This window comes from Ambystoma mexicanum, chromosome 6q (genome assembly GCF_040938575.1).
Source record: "Ambystoma mexicanum isolate Mex_15411 chromosome 6q, UKY_AmexF1_1, whole genome shotgun sequence".
Classification (NCBI taxonomy): domain Eukaryota; kingdom Metazoa; phylum Chordata; class Amphibia; order Caudata; family Ambystomatidae; genus Ambystoma; species Ambystoma mexicanum.
In genome coordinates this window covers 183,629,547-183,643,585 of record NC_090937.1, presented here as the reverse complement: position 1 = coordinate 183,643,585, position 14,039 = coordinate 183,629,547, and the positions used below count along the sequence as shown (strand labels likewise).

General features: G+C 52.9%; 1 protein-coding gene across 2 annotated transcripts in view; it reads right to left on the bottom strand.

Moving 5' to 3' along the window:
- DNAJA1 (DnaJ heat shock protein family (Hsp40) member A1) overlaps positions 1-14,039 on the bottom strand; it is a 344,000-nt gene that overhangs the window by 247,240 nt on the left and 82,721 nt on the right. The window lies entirely within an intron of this gene.

Genomic DNA, 14,039 nt, shown 5'->3' with positions numbered 1-14,039 from the left:
ACGGACCTCAGGAGAGTCGGCTATTTGCGATATCCAGGGATCCCAGCCAGTTAACCACAAGCAATACTGAACTGACATAGCAAGCCGGAGCGGCTCTGGACAAGGAATCCGAAGTGTCTGAGGTCTGCTTCCTGGGCCTACGTGGGAGGCCACATCCCTCTCTGGGGACAACACACACTACCTAATAGCGTGGGGTACCTCTTGAATACCACTACAGTTGCCTTTTCTGGGGGTGGAGGTGCGGGGGCTCTTGCCCCGTCCCAAATTAACTCATCTGGCCATATCCTGTGGTCCTTGACTGGACCTTTGTTACCCAGAGCTTACTATCTGAACCCACAGCTGGTGGGCGTTTGTATGGACAGCAAGCCCGGGGGGGGGGCCCACAAGAAGACGCACTGCTCCTCCTGTAAGGCTGGCGCTGCCTGGCCAATGTAAAAACTCCCCCTCAGACCTCAATGGCACGCATCATTAGGCATATCTGCCTAGACCCCCCAATCTGCCCTAACCCCCCCCCCCCTCTCCCGTACTGCTGGCGCTCCAGGCGGACCTGTCGAGCGCTAGCGGTCAGCAGGGAACCGGTGGAGGCGAATTCCAGCAGCCATGCAACCTCAAGGACAATCGGTAAGACGCGCTTAGCAAGAGTATAGCTGCGCCCCGGCAACCGATGCGGTCCAACCATACATAAACATAGAATCACCGAAACGGTGCCTTAAAGTCAGGGTTGGCACTCTAATACCCAGTCCTACAGCATGAGAAAGTGGGTCCACGGACTACAACACTCCTCCGAAGTCACTACAAGTCCCGTAAGCAAATGTGATCTGTCACTCCAACGTCCCAGAGAACGCCACAAGAACCACCAGGAAGCACCTTACGGCCCTACAAACTCTATGCGGTGAAGGAAGCGTACGCTTGGACTCAAGGAGTCATCCCCCCTCGACTTCCGAGCAGCTCTGTCTGCTCCCGACGGATCAGCCCTGAAGCCAGGGGTCAGAGGTAGAACTGGACAGTCAAAACCAAGAAGCCAAGTCAAAGCTCAAGTAGGCCAAACTGAAAAGTGCTGGGGTCAGAGTCGACGAGAGGAGTCAGTCAACCCCCCCACCCCCTACTGGTTGAACGTACAGTAGAAACAATTCCACCCACAATATCAGATAAGGAGGAACTTCTGAACTGTCTGAAGGGAATGGAAGCCCGATTTACGAACTCGTTCCACAACCAGCTGGAACAGATGAAAGAAGAATTGAAATCCTCCCTCCAGGAAGTAAGCAGAGACATGACGGGCCTGGGAAACAGTTGAAAATGGCTCAACTGTTGCAGGAGAATCTACCCAGAACAGTGTCCTCCTGGAACAGCTGGCCAGAGCAACAACCAACTTACAACTACAGGCAGAACACCTTGAAAACCGCTCAAGACGATTCATCAGGGTTAAAGGCCTCCCCGAAACGATCCAGGAGTGTGACCTTCAAGATACAATGCAACTGTGCTTCAGCAGCCTTCTGCCAGAAACTCAATCAGACTAAATCGGCTTCGATCGTATACATTGAGGCCAAAAACGGAATGATCCTGGTGCAAGACCCAGAGATGTACTAATAGCGGTAACGTCTTCCTGTCAGAAAGAAGATTTACTGAGGGCAGCAAGATTCCACAACGACCTCACAATCAATGGCTCCCACATCCAACTGTACCAAGATCTGGCACTTATCACGCTTCGCAAAAGAATGATGCAGCTGATTACAAAAGTACTACAAGCAAAACAGATAAGATACAGATGGACTCACCCTTTCGGCCTCGCATTTACATGAGAGGGCAAACAGCGGAAGATCTCTACTTGTGAGGAGGGTGGTGCAATCCTGCAGCTAGAAGATATCCAAGATCAACCGATTGCCCGAATGCGTCCCAATTCCCAAGACACAGCAAGTAAACCATGGAAATGGTCAATTGAGAAAAAGCGTAAATCCAAAAAAAACAGAAGGCCAAAACCCAGCAACAGAGTCAGGAATGACAAGTTGTGGAAAGAAGCTCACAGAAGCGACAAATCGGGGAACGAATAACACCTGTATAATGAAGGCCTACAACACATCAAAACATGAAATATACACAGAGGAGAGGGAAATGCACTTCTAGAAGGTGGGAGCTGAGAGGGAGAACTGCTAGGCAGCGAGAAGAGCAAAACGAATCAAGAACCACAGCAACAGCACGAACCCGAGTCCTAGGGCAGCCAAAAGTGAATGTGGAAAACAAGGAATCCAAGCCTTTACCAGCGCAACCCCTCCTATACCAAAATGGCTGAGTCAAGAGTCATATCTCTGAATGTACGGGGCCTGACCTCACCAATAAAACGCTGAGCGATACTAGACAGGCTGAAATTAATGCAGACGGCCATTGGGCTTCTGCAGGAGACATCTCCTCCCCAAAGACGAGAAGCGCATGGCCAGCCGGTGTTTTCCACAACAATACTTCGCTTCAAGTGGTGAGAAAAAAAGAGGGGTGGCCATACTAATTGGGAAAGCACTCAACTTTAAAAAACTACAAACTTGCAAAGACAAAGGGCAGATACTTGGGGCTCAAAGGGCTGATAAACGGGAAATTGTACACAATCATAGCAATTTATGCTCCAAATAGTCAAGTTGTGTTCCTAACGGACCTGCTGGGCAGTCTTGGCAGCTGGTGTGAGCGCCAACTGATAGTGGGTGGAGACTTCAATTGTGTTATGGACCCAATGTTGGATAAGACACTTCCCCCAACAACCACTGATCAGAATAACAGACGAGCTCTGGGTCGGTTCTACAGAGAATTAGGAGTGATTGAAACCTGGCGATTTTTCCATGGAGACCGGAGAGACTACACCTATTACTCAGCAGTTCACCTTGGTTATTCCAGGATAGATATGATCCTAGTATCCACAACATTAGTTCCGCAAATAACAGAAGTGGAAATTGGTGTGGAATATCACACAGACCATGCACCAGTGATGTTGGGTGTGTAAGGAAACAGTGTTAGACCACCTTGGAGATTAAATGAAATCCTCCTAAAAAGGCTTCGCATTAAGAACTCATATGGAGACCGCCATCAACAATTCTGTTAAAGAAAACTATAACGGAGAAACGGCCTGGGGGGTAATATGGGACGCAGGAAAAATCAGTGATCAGGGGAGAATTCATGTCACAAGCCTCAGCATACCACCGCGAAAGGGCACTAGTGACAAACCAACTAGAAAAAAAGGTGAAAGCTGCAGAAGCCCAACATAAGACTCGATGCTCTAGGAAATCCTTGAGAGCACTATGGAAAAATCATGGCTCAACTGGAGAATCACACGGCGGACCAGGTGGCGCAGTCGCTACTAAAAACAAAACAATCCTACTACATACATGGGGCGAGGCCAATCAATTCCTGGCAGCAAAACCAAGAAAACAAAAAACCCGGAACTACATAGTGCAGCTAAATGACTCCCATGGGAAATCCCACACAGCAGAGCTGGACAAGAAGGAAATCATGAAACGTTTCACATGGAACTATTAAAGGGGGAAAATCTAGACCCAGGCCATCAACTTGCCTATATCAACTCTCTTCAACTGCCCCAAATCAGAGACGGAATCAATCTTGGGAAACCGATTACTGCCCAAGAAATCGGCGACGCTATCACAGCACTACCAGCAAATAAGACGCCAGGTCCGGATGGTTTTGGCAATGGCTATTACAAGACATTCCGTACACAACTGAACTATTCAACACAATTAGGGAAGAGGGGAAGTCCATAACTATCCTACCGCTAAAGCCAGGCAAAGATCCCAAAAATTGTGCAAGCTACCGGCCTATAGCACTGCTGAACACTGATGTAAAAAGCTACACGAAAATTTTAGCAACTCGTCTAATGGAAATCCTTCCAAACATAATACATGATGATCAAGCAGGGTTCATCGCAGACAGACGTACACAAGACAACGTCAGAAGGGCAGTGGACGTCATTGATGCTGGACGACGATCACAACAATCATTTGCTGTGGCAGCTCTGGATGCCACCCGAGCCTTCGATAGCATGGACTGGGGCTATCTGAGCTTGATGTTGGAGCGGTTTGGTTGCGGTCCAGAATTCACGAAAATGGTGCTCGCCAACTACCAGCATCCATCGACAAGTTTCAGGATCAATAGTCAGGGCACAGAATTCGTGGAGATCGGAAGGGGCACACGACAGGGCTGTCCTCCCTCCCCTCTAATTTTCACAATGGCACCGGACCCATGTGCTATGCAGATCCGCCAAGACGTCAGAATCAAGGGAGTTACAATAGGTCAGGAAACCCACAAAACAGCCCTATACACGGACGACATCATGCTCTTCATGGTAGACCCAAAAGATACAATGCCCAGAGCTATGGCCCAGCTGAAGGAATTCAGACGTGTCTCGGGGTTCTCCATACATTTCTCCAAATCGAAAGCTATGAACATAACAGCAAAGAGAGAAGATAGCGACATTGGCGAGATCATTCCCGATGAGCTGGGTTGAAAGAAAACTAATATCTAGGAATTTATCTTGCCAGCGATCCGCACAAATTATATCAGACAAACATAACGCCACTGTGGAAACAACTACAGGAAGACTTGCGCAGATGGGACTCCCAGGAGTGGTCATGGTTCGCCCGCATCACAGCGGTCAAAATGACCATCCTCCCCCGCCTCCTCTATGTGGTAAGCTCATTGCCAGTGCCAATACCACCAGGCAAGATCCGAGAATTGCAAGATGCGATATTCAAATTTACATGGCATAATAAGAAACATAGAATTCAGAAACAAATCCTAATGCGCTCCCCTCATCTGGGCGGTCTGGGAGTTCCAGAAATGGACAGATACATTATGGCAGCACAACTAGCACCAATGCTGCGTTGGGCAAAACCAGAGGATCATAAAAGTTGGTGCAGAATCGAACAATCAGTCTCATTCGTCCCCCTAATGCCCCTCTTGAGCCTGAGCAAAGAAAACCGAAACAGAAGCTCTACTAGAAATGACGAAATGGTCTTTACTAAGCTGGGACAAAGCACGGAAAAAAACTCATTCCTGGTGGAATGAGTCCATATACGCCACTGATGGGCAATCCAGACTTCACACCGGGTCTCCGGCAGGGATACTGGGTGGGCTGGTCGGGGGCAGAAACAATGCAACTGAAAGACATGTACAAAGACGGAACCCCACTGCTCTTCAGATTGCCAGTTAAAATTCAACATAGGGGAAAAGGAACAAGTTACTTACCTGTAATTGTTGTTCTCCAGCATGGGTCTGGCATGGATTCACATGCTCATGAATATTCCCCGTCGTCAGGCTGGGAATCCTCGGTAAAGAAAAAACCAGTATCAGGTTCGTTTCCGATCTGTCTTTCTTAGTAGTAACCAATCACTGATCTCTGCGTCATACTGACCACAGCCAATGACTGCCCTCTACCTAAGACCCGCCTCTGGCAGCCATCTTCAGATTTGGTAGCACGTGAAGTGGCAGTATGAACAAGTGAAGAGCCGCAGAGGGGTAGGCGGGAGGGTTCGCATGTGAATCCATGCCAGACCCATGCTGGAGAACAACAGTTACACGTAAGTAACTTGTTCCTTCTCCAGCATGGGGTCTGGCATGGATTCACATGCTCATGAATAAAGAATACATAGCAGTACACACATGCACAACCACGGGAGGTGGCAAAGGCTCAACATTAAGCATCACATCAAACTCAACATTAAGCAAATCTCACCTCCTCACCAGGCTCACCGTAGGCGAACAGGTTGCGCAGCACTGCTTGGCCGACCCTGGACCCCTCCCTGGAATCCCGATCGACGCAGTAGAATTTCGTGAAGGTGTGCGTCGACCTCCACGTAGCAGCCCTGCAGATGTCCAGCAAGGGGACAGCAGATAGGAACGCCGTAGTAGCTGCGATCGCTCTGGTGGAATGGGCTCTCGGACGGCCAGGCAGGGGTCGGTTTGCCAACCGATGACAGTACATGATACAGCCGGAGAGCCATCTGGAAATGGAAGCCTTCGAGAGAGCCTTCCCCTGATTGACAGGTCCAAAGTTCACACAGAGTTGTGACGTCTTCCGAAAACCCTTCGTGCGGTCCACGTAGAACTTCAGCGCTCTAGCCACATCCAGCGAGTGCAAAGTCCTTTCAGCCGGCGACGAAGGCGACGGGAAGAAAACAGGCAACACCAAGGGTTCGTTGAGGTGGAAGTCCGACGGCACCTCGGGCATGAAGGAGGGGTGCGTCCTGAGCACTACCCTTGTGTCATGAAAAGTCAAGTACGGGGCCTTGCAGGAAAGGGCCTGGATCTCTCCCACCAGTCGTGCGGAGGTGATGGCCACAAGAAACGCTGTTTTCCACGACAAGAACTTAAATGGAGCCGAGTGCAGAGGCTCGAACGGAGGTACCATGAGCTTGGTCAGCACCACATTGAGCTCCCACGCCGGGGACGGAGCCTTCACCGGCGGGAACGATCTGAACAGTCCCTTCATGAACTCTTTCACCAGACGATGAGACCACAAGGACGTCTACCCCGTGGTTCTGATGTATCGGGAGATCGCAGCAAGATGAATCTTGATGGACGCGTGCGCCAGTCCAGCTTTGGCCAGCGTCAGTAGGTACGGCAGTACTTGGGGAGCCGTAATCCACAGAGGATTAATCTTCTGTGCGTGGCACCAGACAGAGAACCTCTTCCATTTGTGTCCGTAGCATTTAAGAGTCGAGGACGCCCTGGCCTTTGCAAGAACCTCTCTGCAGTCGGCCGGTATGTCGTATCCTCCAAACTCGCTGCAGGAGCCAGGCCTGCAAGTTCAGCGACTTCGGGTCGTGATGGAGGATGGCGCCTCCTTCCCTGGAGAGCAGATCCGCGTCCACTGGCAGCTTGATTGACGGGGACGCTGACAAGTCCAGAAGGTCCGGGAACCATATCTGCCTCGGCCACGCAGGTGCGACGAGGATCATCCTGCACCGTGACCTCTTGAGCCGGATCAGCAATGGCAATGGAGGGAACGCGTATAGAAACAGGCCCTCCCAGGAGAACGAGAAAGCATCGCCCATGCTCCTCGGCTGGGGAAACCTGCTGGCGAACCTCCGGCACTGGAGTTCGTCGCCGTCGCGAACAGATCGATCTGGGGTGTGCCCCACCGTCGGAAGAGGCGGTCCACTAGATCCGGTCGTAGTTCCCACTCGTGGCACGAGCGCAGCTCCCTGCTGAGAGTCGGCGATGGTGTTTTTTATCCCTGCCAGATGAAACTGCACCAGAAACATCCTTTGGGCGACAGCCCAATGCCACAGATCCTGCGCCTCCCTGGACAGGGCTGGGGACCTGGTTCCGCCCTGTTTCCTGATGTAGAACATGGTGGTGGTGTTGTCAGTCAAGATCCTCACCACCTTGCCCTTGAGGGACAGAAGGAAGGACCTGAGGGCCCAAAACACTGCACGGAGCTCCAGGACGTTGATATGGAGGGACTTCTCCGTCGGGAGCCAAAGGCCTCTCGCGTGCAGATTTTCGGTGTGCGCTCCCCACCCTTCCAGGGAGGCATCCGTGGTCACCGTCTCCTGGTGGCCGGGGGTCTGGAAGTCCATGCCCGCTGTCAGATGTGCGCGGGTGCCCCACCACCGGATCGCTCGTCGGAAACTCTCGTCGAGTGATCCTCTCCTCGAAGCTGCCCGTCATCTGGATCCAGCGCGCGTCCAGGAACTCCTGCAACGGGCGCATCCGGAGCCTGCACAGGGGGGGATGAGGTAAATGCAAGAAGACATCATTCCGAGGAAGGACTTGATGGACCTCACTCTGGCCGCGTCCGCAACCAGCATCCTCCGCACCTTGCCCAGAATGGCCCTCGTCCTTTCCTCCGACGGAGAGGCCAGAAGCAACACTGTCGAGCTTCGCTCCCAGAAACAGTGCGTCTTGCGCGGGCACCAGGTGGGACTTGGCGTAGTTTATGGAGAATCCCAGGTCCGTGAGAAGTTGGACGGTCCTTGCCGTGTGCTCCACGGCGAGCTCCCTCGTCTTGGCTCGGATGAGCCAGTCGTCCAGGTAGGGGTAGACGTGGATCCCCTCTCGGCGCAGCTGCGCCGCCACCGGTGCGAGGCACTTGGTGAACACCCTGGGTGCCGACCTTAGTCCGAAGGGAAGGGCTCTGAACTGATAGTGACGCCCTTGGACCACGAACCTGAGAAACTTTCGGTGTCCCTTTAGGATGGGAATATGGAAGTAGGCATCCTCCAAATCCAACTACGACAGGAAATCGCCCTCCTCCAGCTGACCCAGGACGTGTTGGAGGGTGACCATCCGGAACTTCCGGATCCGAAGCTCGCCAGCCGGCCTCCCACCGGGGTGCTTCGGCGGGGGCCCGACCCCACGGCCGGTTCAGTCCTGCTTCGACGAGGCTTTGCCGCCTTGACGACGACGGGGTCCGCCTGACTTGCCTCGTCCCCTGTAAGCTTCATGCGACGACGAACGGGCCGCTTGACGGTAGGTGGAAAATCCGCCGCCGGAACCTTTGGAGGCACCTTGTTTGCCTCCGCCGCTCCGAAAGGGCGGCCGCCGTTGCTGGAGAACCCCAAGAGCCCGGCCGTCTCCGTGTCTGCTTTGATGGCTTGAAGGGAATCGTCCGTTTTCCCAAACAGGTTGTTTCCATCAAACGGCATGTCCAAGACTCTGGTCTGCACGTCTTGACGTAAGTCAGTAGCCTTGAGCCATCCACGCCGCCTAAGGCACACGCCGTTGCCCAACTGGCGAAATCCAGTGTCAGCGATGTCCGTCGCAATCGTAATGGCGTGGTCCGACGCCACCTCTCCTTCCTGCAAGATCTCTAGGGCATCCGCCCTCTTGTCGTCCGGTAGGAAGTCCAGCAGGGGGGCCAGTTTGTACCACAGCTCCCTGTCGTAGCGGGCTACGATAGCAAAGGCGTTGGCTGCCTTAATCGCCGTTGCTGCAAACGAGATGACCCTGCGTCCCATCGTATCCAATTTCTTTCCCTTGCCGTCCGGCGGGGAAGTCGACGTAGAGGCCGCACCCCCCCCCCCCCGCTTTCTTCCTGGCTGCCGCGGAGACGACGGAGTCCGGGGTCGGCTGCGCCCGGAGGCACAAGGGGGCCGCGTCCGGGACCCGGTACTTCTCGTACCGATCCCTTCTAGCCGGCGTCGTGGATGGGTTCTTGAGGAGGGCGAGGCCCTCATCCCAAATATCGTCCAGTAGAGGCACGGAGAGGACCATCTTCCTCTTGGCCTCGCGCCGTTGATAAAGGAAACCTTCCTTCTTCTCTTCCGGGCAGAGCTGGAAGAGCTTGGATGCCCTGGCGATCATTGAGTGAAACGATCCAATCTCGTCGGGCGGGGAAGCCCGGGTGGGAGGTGACGACGGCAGATCCTCGTCGTAAACCTAATCGTCCGTACCCGTCGCGGCCGTGTCAGTCCCCGTATCATCCCCACGAGTCGTGGACGGGGAGGAGGGCTGAACAGGGCGCGATGGCTGAAAAGGAGGTGGAGGATGAATCCTTCTCTTAGGGGGAGGGCTCCCAGAAGGGCCTGGCTCCGGGTCCCCCGTCGGGAGCGGTTCCTCCGCTGGTGGTAACGGCAGTCTCGTCCTTCTCTCCGAGCATAAGGACTGTATAGCCAACAAAATGGCCGCCGAGTTGCCTTGCGGCGCTGGTTGAGGGGAGTCCGACGGGTGGTCAGGGGCCCCGTCGACACCCTCGACGTTATCGTCGTCTCCTACGTCGGGATCCCTCCCGACGGGCTGGTCTTCCACGCTAACGCCGTGGCTTAAGACCTCGATCAGCTCTTCCTCAGAGGTTGAGGCCGAATCCACGACGACCTCCTGCCCCCCCCTTTTTCTTTTCCGTCGGAGGTTTCACGGGGGTCCTGTCGATGGGCATAAAAGAGGACTCCCTCCGCGGTGGCAGGGAGACTGAGCCCCGAGGTCGCCACCACTGGTGTAGCCTCCACAGGCTGAGCCAGGGCCGCCGCGACTGTCTCGATAGAGGCCTTGGCCGGATGGATTAAGGCTTTCACCACCTTAGGTGCGCTCACCGCCTTCTCCTTGGGGGGAGGGACACTGCCTCGCTCTCCCTCCGATGAGGCCTTCGAGCTCGACCGGGGCCTCTCCAGGAGCTTCGCCGGGTGCTCGGCCTTCCTCTTACCCGAACAAGAGCGTTGGCTCGTGGTTGATGGTGCCGGGGAGGATGCGCCCTGCCTGGCGCCCGTAGAGCCCGACCGTTCGGCGCTCCCGGTGCCAGCGGACTCGCGGTGCTTGGCCTTGTGTTGGACCCCCATCGCCGGGGCGTCCTCAAAGGTCTTCGAAGACCGCTCGGATTTCTTCTCGCCTGACGGGCTCTTCCCTTCCAGCCAGTTGGCGAGACGTTGATGGCGGTCCTTCATGGTCCGCTCCGACATATTACCGCAAAACGCACAGTCCTTCTCCACGTGCGTCTTGTCCTCATGTAGGCAGTAAAGGCAAAGGGAGTGTTCGTCCTCCTTAAAGACATTCTGTAGCTGGCATCCAGGGCAGACCCCTGAACAGCTTTCCAGGCGTCGAGCTTCCCTTCTCCTGGGCCATGTCCGAGATGGGCCTGAGAAACTTCTGGAGTCCTCCAAAAGCGTGGCTCGACGGTGGAGCTTGAGGCTCTTTTTGACCGAAAAATCGAAGTTTTTGAGAAAAAACGTGAAAAAAAATAGCACTAACGCTCGAGAGCAATAGCACGAGGATCCCAACACTTGAACGTGCGGTAAAAATCTGAAGATGGCTGCCAGAGGCGGGGCTTAGGTAGAGGGCAGTCATTGGCTGTGGTCAGTATGACGCAGAGATCAGTGATTGGTTACTACTACGAAAGAGATCAGAAACGAAACTGATACTGGTTTTCTCTTTACCGAGGATTCCCAGCCTGACGGGGAATATTCATGAGCATGTGAATCCATGCCAGACCCCATGCTGGAGAACTAACGCTATAGATATGCGCAAATCAGGCACTGGATTACACACCCAACGGTGAAGAAAGCGGGCACGAGGACTCCATCAGGCCTAGAACTGTCGCTTCAAGAAGGCAATACTGCGAAAGGGGTCTCTAGACTCTACAAACTCCTCTCCAATGACCTACCAACTGATCATCTCGCATACAAAACAAATGGGAGAGATATGCAAGAGTCACTAACAGAGGAGGAATGGTACCAAATATAGTCACGTGCACACAGCACTTCCAGATGCACCACAATAAAGGAATCTGCATACAAACTGCCTCAGATGGTTTATGTCCCCGAACCGCATCCACAAAATTGCAAAGTCTTACTCACCAAACTGTTGGCGAAACTGCGGTGAGAAGGGAGACCTGTTCCACACGTGGTGGACGTGCCCTAAAGCAGTTGCCTACTGGAAGGAAATACTAAGCTACATAAAAGACCTCTCCAGGGTGGATCTACGGAGATCTCCGAAGACAATCCTCTTAGGAGTCCCTATAGAAGGGAATTACTCGATGTCAGGAGCAACAGCTAAACTCATCAACCATCTACTATCAGCAGCTAGAATGACTCTTGCACAAAATTGGAAAAACAAAGAAGGTCCAATCTCAGCATGCTGGTGGGTTAAGATCTGGGGGGTGATGGCTATGGAGAAGATATGCGCCATCAGCACCGGCAAATACCCAAGATTCCTAACTATATGGAATCCATTTCATGAACACGTACGGGACAGAGAAGCCCATTTCTTCAAACCCTGCCTGTTCCGAAATACACATGTAACCTGAACTCTCTCAAAAATAAAGATAGACACGCTGTGGTTAAGAAAGGGAAGAAAACAGTAAAAGCCTGGATTCTGAAATATAAAATACTTGTAGGGGGGGTTGAGGATTGTATAGAGGTGGGGGATTAATAAAAAGAAATGGGGGTAAGAAAGGAGGGATGAGGGAGGGAAGGAGAGAATTGGGGAATCTCAGGAGGTAATGCAAACTATAACCTTCTGTAAGACAAGAACATGAGTAAAAATGTAGAACATAAGAGTTCAATGTGCTCAAAAGCTATGCTGTAATAGCTTATATGCCCTGGAACCAAAAATAGACATGGAAGCTAGACCGAAATGGTAATGTCGGACTGAAAAACAGCCTTAGAATGGACTGTCACTAAGACAACTCAATCCTATATAACGCATGTAAGTGAAATTGATTTTGTACATATAAAGCTGGTTAAAAGCACAATTTCTTTTTTCGAAACCATACCAAAAGAGCATGGCCTAAGCACTGGTGGTAATTAATTGAGTTGAACTGAAGGCATTGCAAATGACAACTCTGAGGTATTAACGCTTCAGTAAAACATTGACGGGGAGACGAAGCAGGGAAAGCAATGTATTGCAAAGTTTCACAACGGGAACCTTAAGTTAGAGTCCATTGTTATGGGCAAAACCCTTCCCGAATGTACCCCTATATGTTGCATATCCGATCTCAAGCCAAATCGGACTATGTAATAAGGTTGCTAAGTGTAGTGGGGAGGATAATCGATTTTTGTCTATTAACTGTTCAAGGGCTTTAGGAGATGACCGACTGTTGCGCTTATTCTTGTTGAATATCGATCTGTTTTATCCTTACTGCTCTATGTGTTATAAATTGAAAATCTAATAAAATATTTGTTTAAAAAATAAATGTGTTACTGGAATAAAACTAAGCAAGATGGGGGCGCTGTTGCGCAGCGATCCAAGATGACCGCTGCCTGAGAAGCTACGACAGCACCAACTGGAATAACTGCTGAAAATCCTGCCTTCCGTGCCTGGTTCCCATTAAACTGGTGGGATCAGGGTTCTGCATGCCCGAGCCCCCTGTGGTGGATGTATAAGCCCCAGCTTGCGCGTGGGAGTACTCGGCTGCAGAGAACAGAGCTGTGGGCCGTCATTGTGTGGCGTGGGCAAGGGCGGCGCTCCAAGATCGGGAGTTATTGCTGCGACCGTGGTCTGGAAATCCCTTCCCCTGGGAGGTTGCTTGGCTGCTGGACATTGCTTGACAGGGCCGGCTCCTGCACTGGAGCAGCTGGGGCGCCCTGACAAGCGGAGCCAAAGTGGGCAGAGACATGTACCGCCGGACGGACTTCGTTGCTGCTGTGGGGCGGACGTTCCCTGCGGCTCGGCCCCTCCTGGACTCGTCGGCTGGGGAAGACTCTCCCAAGGATCGCTGGTGCTGGCACGGGGTGCGCCGTGGAGGCGCGGCAACTGGCCGACTCTCTGCGGGGGTGCCTGGAGCAGCCCTCTTAACGGGACCTGCTTTGAAGTGCTCCCTGGATGTCCGGGGGCGCTGCCGGAGAGAGGCGCAGCCACATGACAGCTCCCCAACATATGAGGGGAATACATATCTGACGTCCTTGGGACTGGTACACCCCCCCCGGGTTGGATTGGAGGGGGAGAGGTGTCTGAGGGTGCGGTGACAGTAGAGGCTGCTATAATAAGAACTGGTGAAAGGCAACGGCCTAGGAAAGTTATTTGCTCCCTGCACATTGACTTATATTGTTGTGCACCCTTTGCGTTGCTGGTGAAGGTGGATGATGGTGCAGCAGTGACTTCACTACCCTGTTTAAAGGCGTGGTTGCGCTTGCTTCCAGTGGCATTTTTATCCTCGGTGGACCACTTGCAGTGTGCTGGTGGAGAGGTGTTACACACTGCACTGTGACGGAGGCCCCAGTGCGGCTTAGGTGCGTCTGGCAGGCGCCCCGGAGACTATGGGCTTGGGGTGAAGCACACTCACAGGCTCCACTGGATATTACTTAGGGCCTACTCCATTGATCTAGCATGGGAAATAACAGACGAGGATGGAGCAATTTGCACGCAAAGCTCAAGATCAATCGGCACCTTCTGGATCGCAGACCCAATCTACAGGACAGGTTGATGTTGCTGCGCTGTATCAGACATTGCTGGCATTGAAGGGCAGCACAGATTCCCTTGGCGGTAAAATTGATGCCCTCACCTGTAAGGTGGACATATCAGCAGTGCAAATTGAGAAGCTACGCAGGCGCATGGAAGAGGCGGAGCAGAGGATTGGATCTGCTGAAGATAGTGTCACTTCTTTGCAGCGCGAG